The 15,626-nt window shown below is 37.0% G+C and overlaps 1 protein-coding gene across 19 annotated transcripts in view; it reads left to right on the top strand.

The window, feature by feature from the left end:
* The window catches only part of DENND1A (DENN domain containing 1A), a 509,667-nt gene that overhangs the window by 203,226 nt on the left and 290,815 nt on the right, over positions 1-15,626 (top strand). The gene's annotated exons all lie outside the window — the stretch shown is intronic.

The following is a 15,626-nucleotide window of genomic DNA, read 5'->3' as shown; positions in this document are numbered from 1 at the left end:
CCGGGTCTCCAGGATCGCGCCCTGGGCCAAAGGCAGGCGCCAAACCGCTGCGCCACCCAGGGATCCCTATATATGATTATTTAAAATTTATTTTTTCAGTCTTGAATATATTTAGGCTCTAACATAAATGTATAACACATTAAAATTGAAGAAAATGACCAGGGAACTTAGGTGTCCAAAATACTATGCAAGCAATGTATCAACATTTTCTTTGTAAATAGTTAATATATAAATATGGCATTAAAACAATATAGGTATAATGTAAAGGTACAGTTAACCATCCTTCAATTCCAGTTTTATCCAGAATATCACTTTTATGCATAAATAGTTATTACATATGTTATTTGATACATAGGAAATAATATACAAAAGGTGTGATTAAGTGAATATTTGAGAATCCACTGCCTTACTTAAGAAAATGACCAGTAACATTAAAACTATTCTTGTTGGATACATTGACTGTTTCCAGTTGTTTTTCACTTGTTCCTTGTTTTGTTGTAACAAACACCACTGTTTTGAATAATCAGAAGAGAAATTCTGTAAGCTGCTACTACTACAACCTCTGACCCCCCTGCAAGTTTGTCCATATATTCTACTTTTTCTCCTGTTGTCATGGAGGTACTGCCCAGATTCTTAGCAAGAGGAAAACCTTGCATCTGAACACTAGATTCCATCTTCTCTCACCGACTGAGATGTGATTCCATCAAGTTTCCCCTTTCTGTTCTGGATGATCCTCTCTGTCTCTCTCCCCACCCCCCTTCATTGTACAAGCATGTAGCTATTTTTCCCATCTTAGAGGGGGAAGTGGGAAATCACTATCAAAACCATGCTTTGATACCGTTTATCGAGTGATCTCCAGGGAACCCTCCTTTGCTGATTCTTGTATGGTCCCCAAATCTTTTTTTTTTTTTTAAGACTTATTATTTATTCATGAGAGACACACACAGAGAGGCAGAGACATAGGCAGAGGGAGAAGTAGGCTCGTTGCAGGAGCCTGATGCGGGACTCAGTCCCAGATCCCGGGATTACGACCTGAGCCAAAGGCAGCTGCCCAACTGCTGAGCCACCCAGGCGTCTCTCCCCCAAGTCTTTTAATGGTTGTGTGCCCCAGGACACAGTCCTTGGACAGACTGACTTTACTCCTTTAAATATATTTAATCCCTCGATTATATCTAGTGTCCTGTGATGGCTATAAGTACCATGTGACTACTCTTAAAATTAAACATCAATTTCAAGCCTGGACTTTTCCTCTGAACTCCAGCCATCTACAGCTTTGCTTGACTGTCTGATAGGCAGTTTTATATAACATATCCAAAATTAAGCTCCTGATTTTCTCCGTCTTTCCCATTTCAGTTAATAGTAATGCCATCTTTCTGTGTGATCATGTGAGAAACCTGAGCTGTTCTTGACTTCTTTCTTTGGCTCACACATTCTGTATCCCATCCACTGGCAAATTCAGCTTTCGCTTATATTCAGGTATATCTACGATGTCATCACTTCTCTCCACTTTACTGCTACCACCCTGGCCCAAGCTACAATCATTTCTTGCTGGATTACTACAACTGGTTTCTTGGTTTTCAGTCTTAACCTCTTAGATGCAACTTTTCTCAAACAGCATTCCTCATCTGATCCCAGAATGCAGAAAAGGATTTAAATCACTATTTTCTCAATTCTCTCAATGAGAGAACATAAATAGTATCATTCTTGTTAATGGAAGAGTAGTTAATCCTTTACCTACAAAGGAGTACTTAAGGCACTAAGTACTGCCACGCCCCCTCCATTTTTTATTGAGATATAAATGACATATGACATTGTATCAAGGTATACAGTGTAATGATTTGATATATGCATGTATTGTAAAATGATTACCGCAGTGCATTAAGGCTTAATTCTTTCCTTAGAACTTTGGGAATAGAATGACAGTGTCTGTAATTAGCACAGCATCTAGAGGGGTTTAAAAAAAAAGTTGTCAGATCAGACCACTTGTTGCCCCAAGGCGTCAGAGTTTCCTTTTGGAGGAAGAGTCTTCACAATACAAAGCCCAAGGTGATATGGCCCTCTATTTACCTCTCCTTATTTCATTTCCATTACTTTTCATTTCACTCCCTCTGCTCCAACCATTCTGGCCCCTGTGTTGTTTCATCTGATGGTTGATGTTCTTCCAGATAGTGACATGATTTGCTCTTACCTCTTTTTCACATCTTTATTCAAATGTCACCTTCTTATTTGTGACATTTCTTATAATTCTTAGGCCTTCTCTGACCCCTCTATTTAAAATCACATCTTCATATACCTCCTTCCTTGATTTGTTTCATGCTATTTCAGTTATCTTTTTCTCATCCTTCCATTTGCTCTCATTATCCTAGGAAATTTGATTTCCCTGTTATCACTTCCTTCTTTTTGTGCTTTTTTATTCAATATTTAACATTCATATATTCATCACCTAGATTTTAAAATTAGCATTTTACTATACTTGCTCTACCACATGTCTATCCATCCATCAATATATCTTCTTTATGCATTTCAAAGTAAGTTGCAGACAGTAGTACCCTTCACCTCTAAACCCTTCTGTTTATGTATTATTAACTAGCATTCAGTATTTACTTATTCTCCCCCCCGCCCTTCCTAGAGAAAAATTATGTCAATGAAATGTATAGATTTTAGGTAAACTGTTTGGTGAGTTTAGACAAATGCATACACCTTTGTTGTCCAAGCACTTATCAAAATGTGGAACATGATCATTACTCTAGAAAGGTCCCTCATGGTCTTTCACAGTCAAACCCGGTGCCTGTTCCTCAAAGGAAGATTTTCTTCCATAGGAGAATTTTCCCTGTTCTAGAAGTTCATATAGATGAAATCCTATGTGCTCTTCTGCCTAAGGCTTCTTTGACTCAGCGTGATGTTTTTGAGATTGATGGATGTTGTTGCTTTATCAACAGTTCTTTGCTTGCTGTTGTTGAATATTTGTCCATTGTACGATTATATCAGAGTTTGTTTTTTCTCCTGTTGATGGGAGAACTGGACAACTCCACTGTTTGGCTATTACGAACAAAGTTGCTGCAAACATTCTTCTACAAGTCTTTCTATGATCACGTATTTTCATTTCCCTTGGGAAATATAGAAGCGTTGGGTCACAGGATGGTTGTATATTTAGTTTTATAAGAAATTGCCAAGACTTTTCTCAAAGTGATTGTACCATTTTGCACTGCCACCGACAATGTATGAATGAGAGTTCCAGTTCTGCATCTGTACAAGTATTTCGTGTTGTCAATCTCTTTATTTTTAGTCATTCTGGTGGGTGTATCTCATTGTGGTTTTAATATGCATTTCCCTGGTGACCAGTATGCACTTAGTATGTTTATTGGCACATGAAAAAAGTAGTTAAATCTTTGGCTTTTTCTTTACTGAGTTGTAGGATTTCCTTACATATTTTAATACTCATCCTTTGCCAGATATATATATTTGCAAATACTTTCTCCCAGTCTAGAGCTTGCGTATGCATTTTCTTAGTAGTCTCTTTTGACAAGCAGGTTTTTTACGTTGATGAAGTTTATTAATGTTTTCCCTTTCTGGTTTATATTTTCTTTGCTCTAAGAAACTTCTGTTTACCCCCAAGTCACAGTATTATGTTTTCTCTTATGTTCTCATCTAGAAACTTTATGATTTTAATTCTTGCATTTAAATCTGTAGTGGTAAAACCCTGCCATCTTTGTCTATGCACTCTTGCCTCCTTGCCCCTCCACTCTAAGGACTTGGTTTTATTTGTGATTAAAGAGGCTATGTCAGCTAGGAAAATCAGTCAATCAGTCAATCAACCTGTGGTCCATCTTAAATTGTTTTTTGTACCTGGAATGAGGTGGGGAGTTCAGGGTTTAATTTTTTTCTTCTCGTATGTTTATCCAGTCTTTCAACATCATTCGTTGTGAAGACTATTTTCAGTGTTGGATTGCTTCAGTGACTTACAGTGATTGTATAAGTGTGAGTCTCTTCTGTGCCATTGTTAGATTTATCTTTATGCCATACTGTTTTGAGTATAGTAGCTTTGGAGTGAATATTGAACATGGGTATAGTATGGATGTTCCAGATGTGGTCTTTTTCTAGATGGCTTTGTATTTGCGTTTCCATGTATATTTTAGAATCAGCTTGCCAGTTTCTACAAAAACATCTGATTGGAATTGTATTGAATCGATAGCTCAATTGAGAGAGAAGATGACATAACCATATTGAATCTTTTAATCTATGAACATGGCATATCTCTCCATTTAGGTTTTTCATTTCTCTCAGCGGTATTTCTTTGCTTTTCAGTTTAAAGGTCTTCCATGTCTTTTGTTACATTTATTCTTAAGTATGGCATTTTATTTATAATGCTATAAACAAAATTGCTTGTTTATTTTATTGTATTTGCCAATTGTTTGCTATATAAATATGTATGTATAAATACACACAGTTTTTTTTTTTTTGTATGTTGACACTATATCCTGTGACCTTGTTAATTTCAGTTATTAGCTGTTAGAGTACTTTATTAGATTCTCTAGATAATGTAAACAGTTATGTCCTCCACATATGGAGACAGTTTTACTTCTTCGTTTTGGATTTTTATGCCTTTTATGTCCCCTATTTTTATCCCCCCATGGGTGGGACCTCCAGTGCCATGTAGAATGTTGAACACAAGTGGTTAGAACAAATAGCTCTGTCTTGTTCTAAGTGTTTTACTATAAAGTATAATAAGAACTGTAGGTTTTCTCAGAGATAGACTTGAAGTGAAGACATTTTCTTCTATTCTTCGTTAACTGAGAGTATTTATCTTGGGTGGGTGTTGAATTTTATTGTTTATTCTACATCTATTGCTATGAACATCTGGTTTTCTCCCATATTCTTTTAAAATGGTAAATTGGGCGGGGGCAGGGCAAGATGGCAGACGAGTAGGGTCCCCAAGTCACCTCTCCCCACCAACTTATCTAGATAACTTTCAAATGATCCTGAAAACCTACAAATTTGACTTAAGATTAAAGAGAACAGCTGGAGTGCTACAGAGAGAAGAGTTTGTGCTTCTAACAAGAACTCGTTTTTAGCCACTCTGCACTGAGCAAAATGACTAGAAAGAAGAACTCACCACAAAAGAATCAGAAACAGTACTCTCTGCCACAGAGTTACAGAATTTGGATTACAATTCGATGTCTGAAAGCCAATTCAGAAGCACAATTATAAAGCTACTGGTAGCTCTGGAAAACAGCAGAAAGGATCAGGAGACTTCATGACTGCAGAATTTAGATCTAATCAGGTTGAAATTAAAAATCAATTAAATGAGATGCAATCCAAACTGGAGGTCCTAATGATGAGGATTAATGAGGTAGAAGAAAGACTGAGTGACATAGAAGACAAGTTGATGGCAAGGAAGGAAGCTGTGGAAAAAAAAGAAAAACAATGAAAAGAACATGAGGAAAGATTAAGGGAAACAAATGACAGCCTCAGAAGGAAAAATCCAAGTTTAATTGGAGTTCCAGAGGGCACTGAGAGGGACAGAGGACCAGAAAGCATATTTGAACAAATCATAGCTGAGAACTTCCCTAATTTGGGAGGGAAACAGGCATGCAGATCCAGAAGATAGAGACGTTCCCCCGTAAAATCAATAAAAACCATTCAACACCTCAACATTTATTTTATTTTTTTTAAATATTTTATTTATTTATTCATGAGAGACAGAGAGAGAGAGAGAGGCAGAGACACAGGCAGAGGGAGAAGCAGGCTCCATGCAGGGAGCCCGATGTGGGACTCGATCCCGGGTCTCCAGGATCATGCTCTGGGCCCAAGGCAGGCGCTAAACCACTGAGCCATCCAGGGATTCCCAACACCTCAACATTTAATAGTGAAACTTACACATTCCAAAGATAAAGAGAAAATCCTTAAAGCAGCAAGAGACAAGAGATCCCTAACTTATATGGGGAGAAATATTAGATTAACAGCAGACCTCTCCACAGAGACCTGGCAGGCCAGAAAGGGCTGGCAGGATATATTCAGGGTCCTAAATGAGAAGAAAATGCAGCCAAGAATACTCTATCCAGCAAGGCTCTCATTCAGAATAGAAGGAGAGATAAAGAGCTTCCAAGATAGGAACTGAAAGAATATGTGACCACCAAACCAGCTCTGCATGAAATATTAAGGGGGACCCTGTAAAAGAAAGAGGATGCCCAAAGAAATAATCCACAAAAACAGGGACTGAATAGGTACTATGATGACACTAAAATTCATAACTTCCAGTAGTAACTCTGAATGTGAATGGGCTTAATGATCCCATCAAAAAATGCAGGGTTTCAGACTGGATAAAAAAGCAAGACCCATCTATTTGCTGTCTACAAGAGACTCATTTTAGACCTAAGGACACCTACAGCCTGAAAATGAAAGGTTGGAGAACCATTTACCATTCAAATGGTCCTCAAAAGAAAGCAGGTGTAGCCATCCTTATATCAGATAAATTAAACTTTATCCCAAAGACTGTAGTAAGAGCTGAAGACAGACACTAGATCATACTTAAAGGATCTATCCAACAAGAGGACCTAACAATCATGAATATTTTTGCCCCTAATGTGGGAGCTGCCAAGTATATCAATCAGTTAATAACCAAAGTAAAGACATACTTAGATAATAATACACTAATACTGGGAGACTTCAACACAGCACTTTCTGCAAATGACAGATATTATAAGCACAACATCTCCAAAGAAACAAGAGCTTTAAGTGATACACTGGACCAGATGGATTTCACAGATATTTACAGAGCGTTACATCCAAACGCAACTGAATACACATTCTTCTCAAGTACGTGTGGAACTTTCTCCAGAAGAGACCACATACTGGGTCACAAATCAGGTCTCAACTGATACCAAAAGATTCGGATTGTCTCCTGCATATTTTCAGTCCATAATGCTTTGAAACTTAAACTCAATCACAAGAAGAAATTTGGAAGAAACCCAAACATGTGGAGGTTAAAGAGCATCTTGCCTTTTGAAAGGTTGAACCAGGAAATTAGAGAAGAATTAAAAAAGATTCATGGAAACTAATGAGAACAAAGATACAACTGTTCAAAATCTTTGGGATACAGCAAAAGCAGATCTGAGAGGGAAGCACATTGCAATACAAGCATCCCTCAAAAAATTGGAAAAAACTCAAATACATAAGCACCTAAAGGAACTGGAGAGAAAACAACAAATAAAACCTACACCAAGCAGAAAAAGAGATTTAATAAAGATTCAAGCAGAACTCAATGAAATAGAGACCAGAAGAACTGTAGAACAGATCAACAAAACCAGGAGTTGGTTCTTTGAAAGAATTAATAAGATAGATAAACCATTAGCCAGCCTTAATTAAAAACAAGAGAAAAGACTCTAATTAATAAAATCATGAGTGTAAAAGGAGAGATCACAACCAATACCAAGGAAATACAAACAATTTTAAAAACATATTATGAGCAGCCATAAGCCAATAAATTAGGCAAACTAGAAGAAATGGACACATTTCTGGAAAACCACAAACTACCAAAACTAGAACAGGAAGAAATAGAAAAATCTGAACAGGCCAATAACCAGGGAAGAAATTGAAGCAGTCATCCAAAACCTCCCAAGACACAAAAGTCCAGGGCCAGATGGCTTCCCAGGGGAATTCTATCAAACGTTTAAAGAAGAAACAATACTTATTTTACTAAAGCTGTTCCAAAAGATAGAAAGGGATGGAGTACTTCCAAACTCGTTTTATGAGGCCAGCATCACCTTAATTTCAAAACCAGAAAAGACCCCACCAAAAAGGAGAATTATAGACCAATATCCCTGATGAACATGGATGCAAAAATTCTCAACAAGATACTAGCCAACAGGATCCAACAGTACATTAAGAAGATTATTCACCATGACCAAGTGGGATTTATCCCCGGGATGCAAGGCTGGTTCAACACTCGTAAAGCAATCAATGTGATAGATCATATCAACATGAGCAAAAACAAGAACCATATGATCCTCTCAACAGATGCAGAGAAAGCATTTGATAAAATACAGCATCCATTCCTGATCAAAACTCTTCAGAGTGTAGAAATGGAGAGAACATTCCTCAGCATCTTAAAAGCCATCTACAAAAAGCCCACAGCAAATATCATTCTCAATGGGGAAATATTGGGAGCCTTTCCCCTAAGATCAGGAACAAGACAGGGATGTCCACTCTCACCACTGCTATTCAACATAGTACTGGAAGTCCTAGCCTCAGCAGTCAGACAACAAAAAGAAATAAAAGGCATTCAGATTGGTAGAGGAGAAGTCAAACTCCCTCTTCGCAGATGACATGATACTGTACATAAAAAACCCAAAAGACTCCCCCCCCAAGATTGCTAGAACTCATACAGCAATTCGGCAGTGTGGCTGGATACAAAATCAATGCCCAGAAATCAGTGGCATTTCTATATACTAACAATGAGACTGAAGAAAGAGAAATTAAGGAGTCAATCCCCTTTACAATTGTACCCAAAAGCATAAGATACCTAGGAATAAACCTAACCAAAGATAAAGGATCTGTACCCTAAAAACTACAGAACACTTCTGAAAGAAATTGAGGAAGACACAAAGAGATGGAAACATATTCCATGCTCATGTATTGGAAGAATTAATACTGTGAAAATGTCAATGTTCCCCAGGGCAATTTACATGTTCAATGCAATCCCTATCAAAATACCATGGACTTTGTTCAGAGAGTTGGAACAAATCATCTTAAGATTTGTGTGGAACCAGAAAAGACCCCGAATAGCCAGGGGAATATTGAAAAAGAAAACCAAAGCCGGGGGCATCACAATGCCAGATTTCAGGTTGTACTACAAAGCTGTGGTCATCAAGACAGTGTGGTCCTGGAACAAAAACAGACACATAGATCAATGGAACAGAATAGAGAACCCAGAAGTGGGCCCTCAACTCTATGGTCAACTAATATTTGACAAAGCAGGAAAGACTATCCACTGAAAAAGGGCAGTCTCTTCAATAAATGGTGCTGGGAAAATTGGACAGCCACGTGCAGAATGAAACTAGACCACTCTCTTGCACCACACACAAAGATAAACTCAAAATGGATGAAAGATCTAAATGTGTAAATCTAAATCCATCAAAATCCTAGAGGAGAACACAGGCAACACCCTTTTTGAACTTGGCCACAGTAACTTCTTGCAAGATACATCTATGAAGGCAAGAGAAACAAAAGCAAAAATGAATTATTGAGACTTCATCAAGATAAGAAGCTTCTGCACAGCAAAAGAAACAGTCAACAAAACTCAAAGACAACCTACAGAATGGGAGAAGATATTTACAAATGACATATTAGATAAAGGGCTAGTTTCCAAGATCTATAAAGAACTTATTAAACTCAACAGCAAAGAAACAAACAATCCAATCCTGAAATGGGCAAAAGACATTGAACAGAAATTTCACCAAAGAAGACATAGACATGGCCAACAAGTACATGAGAAAATGCTCTGCATCCTTTGCCATCAGGGAAATACAAATCCAAATCACGATGAGATCCCACCTCACACAAGTGAGGTGAATGATGAAAATTAACGAAACAGGAAACAACAAATTTTGGAGAGGATGCAGAGAAAGGGGAACCCTCTTGCACTGTTGGTGGGAATGTGAACTGGTGCAGCCACTCTGGAAAACTGTGTGGAGGTTCCTCAAAGAGTTAAAAATAGACCTGCCCTACGACCCAGCAATTGCACTGTTGGGGATTTACCCCAAAGATACAGATGCAATGAAATGCCGGGACACCTGCACCCCGATGTTTCTAGCAGGAATGTCCACAATAGCTAAACTGTGGAAGGAGCCTCGGTGTCCATCGAAAGATGATGGATAAAGAAGATGTGGTCTATGTATACAATGGAATATTCCTCAGCCATTAGAAACGACAAATACCCACCATTTGCTTCAATGTGGATGGAACTGGAGGGTATTATGCTGAGTGAAATAAGTCAATCGGAGAAGGACAAACGTTATATGGTCTCATTCATTTGGGGAATATAAAAAATAGTGAAAGGGAATAAAGGGGAAAGGAGAAAATAAGTGGGAAATATCAGTGAGGGAGACAGAACATGAGAGACTCCTAACTCTGGGAAATGAACAAGGGGTAGTGGAAAGGGAGGTGGGTGGGGGGTTGGGGTGACTGGGTGATGGGCACTGAGGGCCGCACTTGACGACATGAGCACTGGGTGTTATGCTATATGTTAGGAAATCGAACTCCAATAGAAAAAATACAAAAAAGGGTAAATTATAATTAATTGATTTTAAATGTTATACCAACCCACTTGATAAGGACATTTTATCCTTTTTTTTTTTTTATCTATTACTAGATATTGTTGGATATTTAGTGTAGAATTTTTGTCCATGTTCATGAGTGATATTAGGTTATGTCTATTTTTATATCTTCAGTATTGTTATTGGGGTTATTTTTCTTCTAGATGTTTAAAGTTTCTGCCTTTCACATTTAAATCTTTAATCCACCTAGAGTTGTTCTTTTATGGATATTATACAGTTGGGTTCCAAATTCATTTTTTTCCCTCATTTGGAAATCCAATCTTTCCTCTAGAGATTTGCCGTGCTGACATTCCCATACATCAAGTTTTCCTGTATCTTCAGATCTTATTTTGGGATTTTCATTCTATTCTATTAGCTGATTTTTATATCTCTATGCTAATATCTTGTTGCATTGATTACGATGGTCTTAATATCTGTCAGTAAAGTTTCCTCACCTTTTCTTCAAAAATGTCTTGCTTTTCTTGGTCCTCTATCCTTCTGAATAAATTTTAGCCTTGTATTATTAAGTTTCACCAAAACCGTGTTGAGACTTTGATTATACTTTCCTTAAATGTATGGACAGGTCTGTGGTGAATTGACATCTTTATGTTGAGTCTTTACAACTTTGAACATAATGTCAGTTTACCTAATTAGGTCTTAATTTAATATCTTTTAATAACATTCAAAAATAGCTTCCATAATGGTCCTGCTCATCTTTGGATCATTTTTTCCCTAAGGACTTTTTTTTGTGGGTTTATAAAAGGGGTGTATCTATAATTTTTTGTTGTTTAGCAGTTCAGCTATTAAGATACTGATCTTTTGCCTAATTCATTCTTATAATTTATTATGTTATTTGTGTTTCAAATACAAAATTGTGTAATTTATAAATGACCATTGTGTCTTTTTTCTCTTTTCTTTATAACCTTTATTTCCTTTTCTTGTCCAGTTGTGCTGCCCAGTATCTCTGGTGTAACGTTGACTAGAATTACATATAGTGAATTTTTTTTATTGTGTCTGATTTTAAAGACTATTTTAACATTCCTCCAGTAAGATATGTCCCAATTAGTTATTTATTAAAGAGATTCTTTTGTGTTTTTAATTTGCTTTTACTTGTTTTACTTGCCACAAATGAGTGTGTCTAATTGTTGCTCTTAAATGAATTCATTTATTCTGTTTTCCTGTTTTGTCTTTGGAGTTCTGCAATTTCATAATGCTTTGTCTCTGATATAGATTTATTTATCTTGCTTGGGGTTTCTGGATCAGCAATTCTGGAATGTTATCAGCCATTATTTCTTTGTTGCCTCTTCTCCATTATTTTTATTACATTCTTTTAGAAATCTGATTACAAGGTGTTAGACTTTTTCACTTTCTCTTTAATGTTGTTTATCATTTTCCAATGAGAAGAAGGGTTATATGCTGCAGACTGTCTTCTTTTTCATATGTATTTTTTTTCTGTTTGTCTATTTAGATCATAGTATGGATAAGATATCTGGGTTTACTTTTCAGTTCACTAATTTTACCTTTACATGTGTCTAATACTTTCATTTTGTGAAGTTTCATTTAATTCTTTTATAGATCTGCTTGGCTATTTATAGTCTTTTGTTTCTACTCATTTTCTATCTTTTTTGTTTTTAACGTATTGAATAATTTTTTAATTTTTTTTAGAAGATTTTATTTACTTATTCATGACAGATGCGGGGGCAGATAGAGAGAAAGAGAAAGAGAGAGAGGGGCAGAGACACAGGCAGAGGGAGAAGCAGGCTCCATGCAGGGAGCCTGACGTGGGACTCGATCCCAGGTCTCCAGGAGCCCACCCTGGGCTGAAGGCGGCGCTAAACCGCTGAGCCACCCGGGCTGCCGGCCATTTCTGATTATTTTAGTTGTCTGTGAAGTTATATTTGTAGGAAATTTTTTGGCTTTGGTTAAATTTTGAGTCCCTCTACAGTGGATCTGTTATTTCATTTATGCTTCTGGCTGTCACCTAGAAGTTCTGATAATTATGCTGTTCTGTAAATTATCTGTTTGCCATTTTATCAGACCATAGTAGGTGAATTTGGATTACAAATCTATGTAAGAGCATACTTTTGTTAGAAATTGTCAGTGGAGATGTTTGTTTCCACCCTGCAATAGCATCCAGAATAGAACATTTCTGCTGGGCAGAATTTATGCACATTTTAAAATTTTTACACTAAAGATGTAGCCCTCAAGCACCTAAATTTAGGTTGTAGTATACTTAGGAGTTTTCTAGGCTTTACCTCCTTTCACTTCTGCCTTATATCCCCATTATTTGGGAATTCAAAGTGCCCATAGTTTGGCAAAAGAGCTTCAGGGTAAAAGTCCGCTTTATTGCTAATTTACCTTTCTGAGTCCCATTTTCCATTTTATTTTCTGCTCTCTGAAGCATTTACTTTTTGCCAGATTAGCAATATGTTTTTTGAAGTATCTAATCTTCCAATATGCCAAAATGGAAGATCTAATGATATCCCTCAACACACATACACACGGATTCACCAATTTTAAGTATATAGTTTAGCAAATTTGACAAATGTATACAGACGGGTAATTACTACATAGTTAAAATATATAACATTTCTGTTACCGTGGAAAGTTCCTTCCTCCTCTTCTTGCAACCTTGGCCCTAGGCAACTGCAGCTCTGTTTTCCTTTACTGCATATTAGCTTTGTCTTGCCTAGTATTTCACATAAATGAAATCATACTTTACGTACTCTTTTTATATCTATCTTCTTGTGCTCAGCACAACATTTTTGTGATTCATCCATGTTGTTATGTATATGAATAGTTTGTGTCTTTTTATTGCTGAGTAGTATTCTGTTGTATGGTTGTATCCCATTTTATTCCCTTGTTGATGGACATCTGGGTTGTTTCCAGGTTTTGGTAACCATAAATAAAACTGATATGAACACTCATGGTGAAACGTTTGTATGGACCTATGATTGCTGGGCCATGTGGTATAATAACTTTTATAGGAAATTGCAAAGTTTTTCAACAATATATGATCCAGTTGCTCCCTGTCTTCACCAACTGTTGATACTGTTTTTTTTCGTTTTAGTCATTCTGTTAAAATCATGGTAGTGTCTCATTATGGTTTTAATTTGCATTTCCCAGGCAGCCCAGGTGGCTCAGCGGTGTAGCACCGCCTTCGGCCCAGGGCATAATCCTGGAGACCCTGGATCGAGTCCCACGTCGGGCTCCCTGCGTGGAGCCTGCTTCTCCCTCTGCCTCTCTCTCTCTCTCTCTGTCTCTCAAGAATAAATAAAATCTTTTTTTTTTTCAAGAATAAATAAAATCTTTAAAAAAATTTGCATTTCCCTAATGACTTAAAATGTTGAAAGTCTTTTTATGTGCATATTTATTAGAAGATACTGTGTTGGCATCCCTGGTGGCGCAGCGGTTTGGCGCCCGCCTTTGGCCCAGGGCGCGATCCTGGAGACCCAGGATCGAGTCCCACGTCGGGCTCCCGGTGCATGGAGCCTGCTTCTCCTTCTGCCTATGTCTCTGCCTCTCTCTTTCTCTCTCTGTGTGTGTGACTATCATAAATAAATAAAAATTAAAAAAAAAAGAAGATACTGTGTTATATATCTCCTTTGGTGAAGTGTCTATTCAAATCTATTGACTATCTATTAATTGGGTTGTCTTATTATTACTAAATTGTAGGGGTTCTTTATGTATTTCAGATACAAATGTCGTATTAGATATGTTCTCTGCAAATATTTTCTCCCCATCTGTGGCTTGGATTTTCACTTTCTTAACAGCATCTTTGCATATTATAAAGTTTTATTTTGAAAGCCCAGTTTTTGAATTTTTTCTTTTATAGTTAATGTTGTGTTTTGTGAAATCTTTACATAACCGAAGAGCACAAAGACTTTGTCCTATATTAAAGACATTTCATTGATTTTTCTCTTATATGTAGGGATCCATTTCTATTACTTTGTATATGGTATGAGGTAAGGAAATTGACATTAAAATGATAAATTGAAATTAATAAAACACTTTTGTAATGGCATTAAGATATGAGATACTTTGACCTAAAACAAATATAGTATTCTAGGCCAACTGTACTTCAATTTAATAAAATCAAATACTTAGAGGTAAATTGATCAAAATATGTGCATTGCCTAGACACTGAAAAGTATATGTGCTGCCGAAGTGAGCACTAGACACTGAAAAGTATAAAGTGCTTTTGAGAAATGTTAAAAGAAGATCTAACTAAATGAGGTAGGCCATGCTCATGGGTTCAAGAACTCAAGGATGTTGTGATGGTTAATTGTACGTGTCAATTGGGCTATGCTATGGTGCCCAGTTGTTGGGTCAAACACCAGTCTAGGGTGGTGCTGTGATTAACATTTGTAATCTGTTGACTTGAAATAAAGGAGATAACCCTCCAGTGTGTGGTTGGGCTTCATCCAGTTGACGTAAGGGCAAAACTGAGCTATTTGAGAAGAAAGAGTTTTACCCAAAGACTGTAACAGAACTCCTGTCTGAATTTATAACCTGCTATCTTGCCCTCCACAATTTAGATTCAAGAACGCAGTATCGCTTCTTGTGTGTGTTTCCAGCCTCCTGCCTGCCCTATAGGTTTTGTATTTGCTCAAACCAATTCCTTAGTATAATCTCTCCCTCAGTGTGTCTGTGTGTATATGTACATATCCCTATTGATATTCTTTTTCTCTGGAGTACTGTTACAGACAAAGATGTCAGTTTTCCCAGACCTATAGCGTACAACGCGATACACCACTAGGCTTTTTTTCCAGAATTGAGTAACTGATTCTAAAATTTGTATGGAGATTCCTATAGCAAACAACTTAGCTAAAATAAGTTTGAAAAGGAAGAATAGGGGCATCTGGGTGGCTTAGTGGTTGAGCGTCTGCCTTTGGCTTAGGTCGTGGTTCCAGGGTCCTGGGATCAAATCCTGCATCAGGTTCCTTGTGGGGAGCCTGCTTTTCCCTCTGCCGGTGTCTCTGCCTTTCTCTCTCTGTCTCTCTTGAATAAATAAATAAAATCTTAAAAAAAAAACAAAGAATAAAGTTGGAAGAACCACATTACATGCTTTTAGATCTTAATGTAAAGCTGTAGTAATCAAGACATTGTGATATTGGCACAAGAATGGACATACAGATCAGTGCAACAGAATCAATCATGTTTTTTCTGACAAAGGTGCCAGGGTCATTCATGAGGGGGAAGGGGAATGGAAAGTCTATTAAAACATATGTTGATGGAATAATTGGATATCCATAGAGAAAAAAAATGAAACTGACTTTTGAATGAATATACATTTTTCTTTTAAAAAAAAAA

Source organism: Canis aureus, chromosome 16, assembly GCF_053574225.1.
Source record: "Canis aureus isolate CA01 chromosome 16, VMU_Caureus_v.1.0, whole genome shotgun sequence".
In the NCBI taxonomy this organism is placed as follows: domain Eukaryota; kingdom Metazoa; phylum Chordata; class Mammalia; order Carnivora; family Canidae; genus Canis; species Canis aureus.
This window is presented reverse-complemented; position numbering and strand designations above follow the sequence as displayed.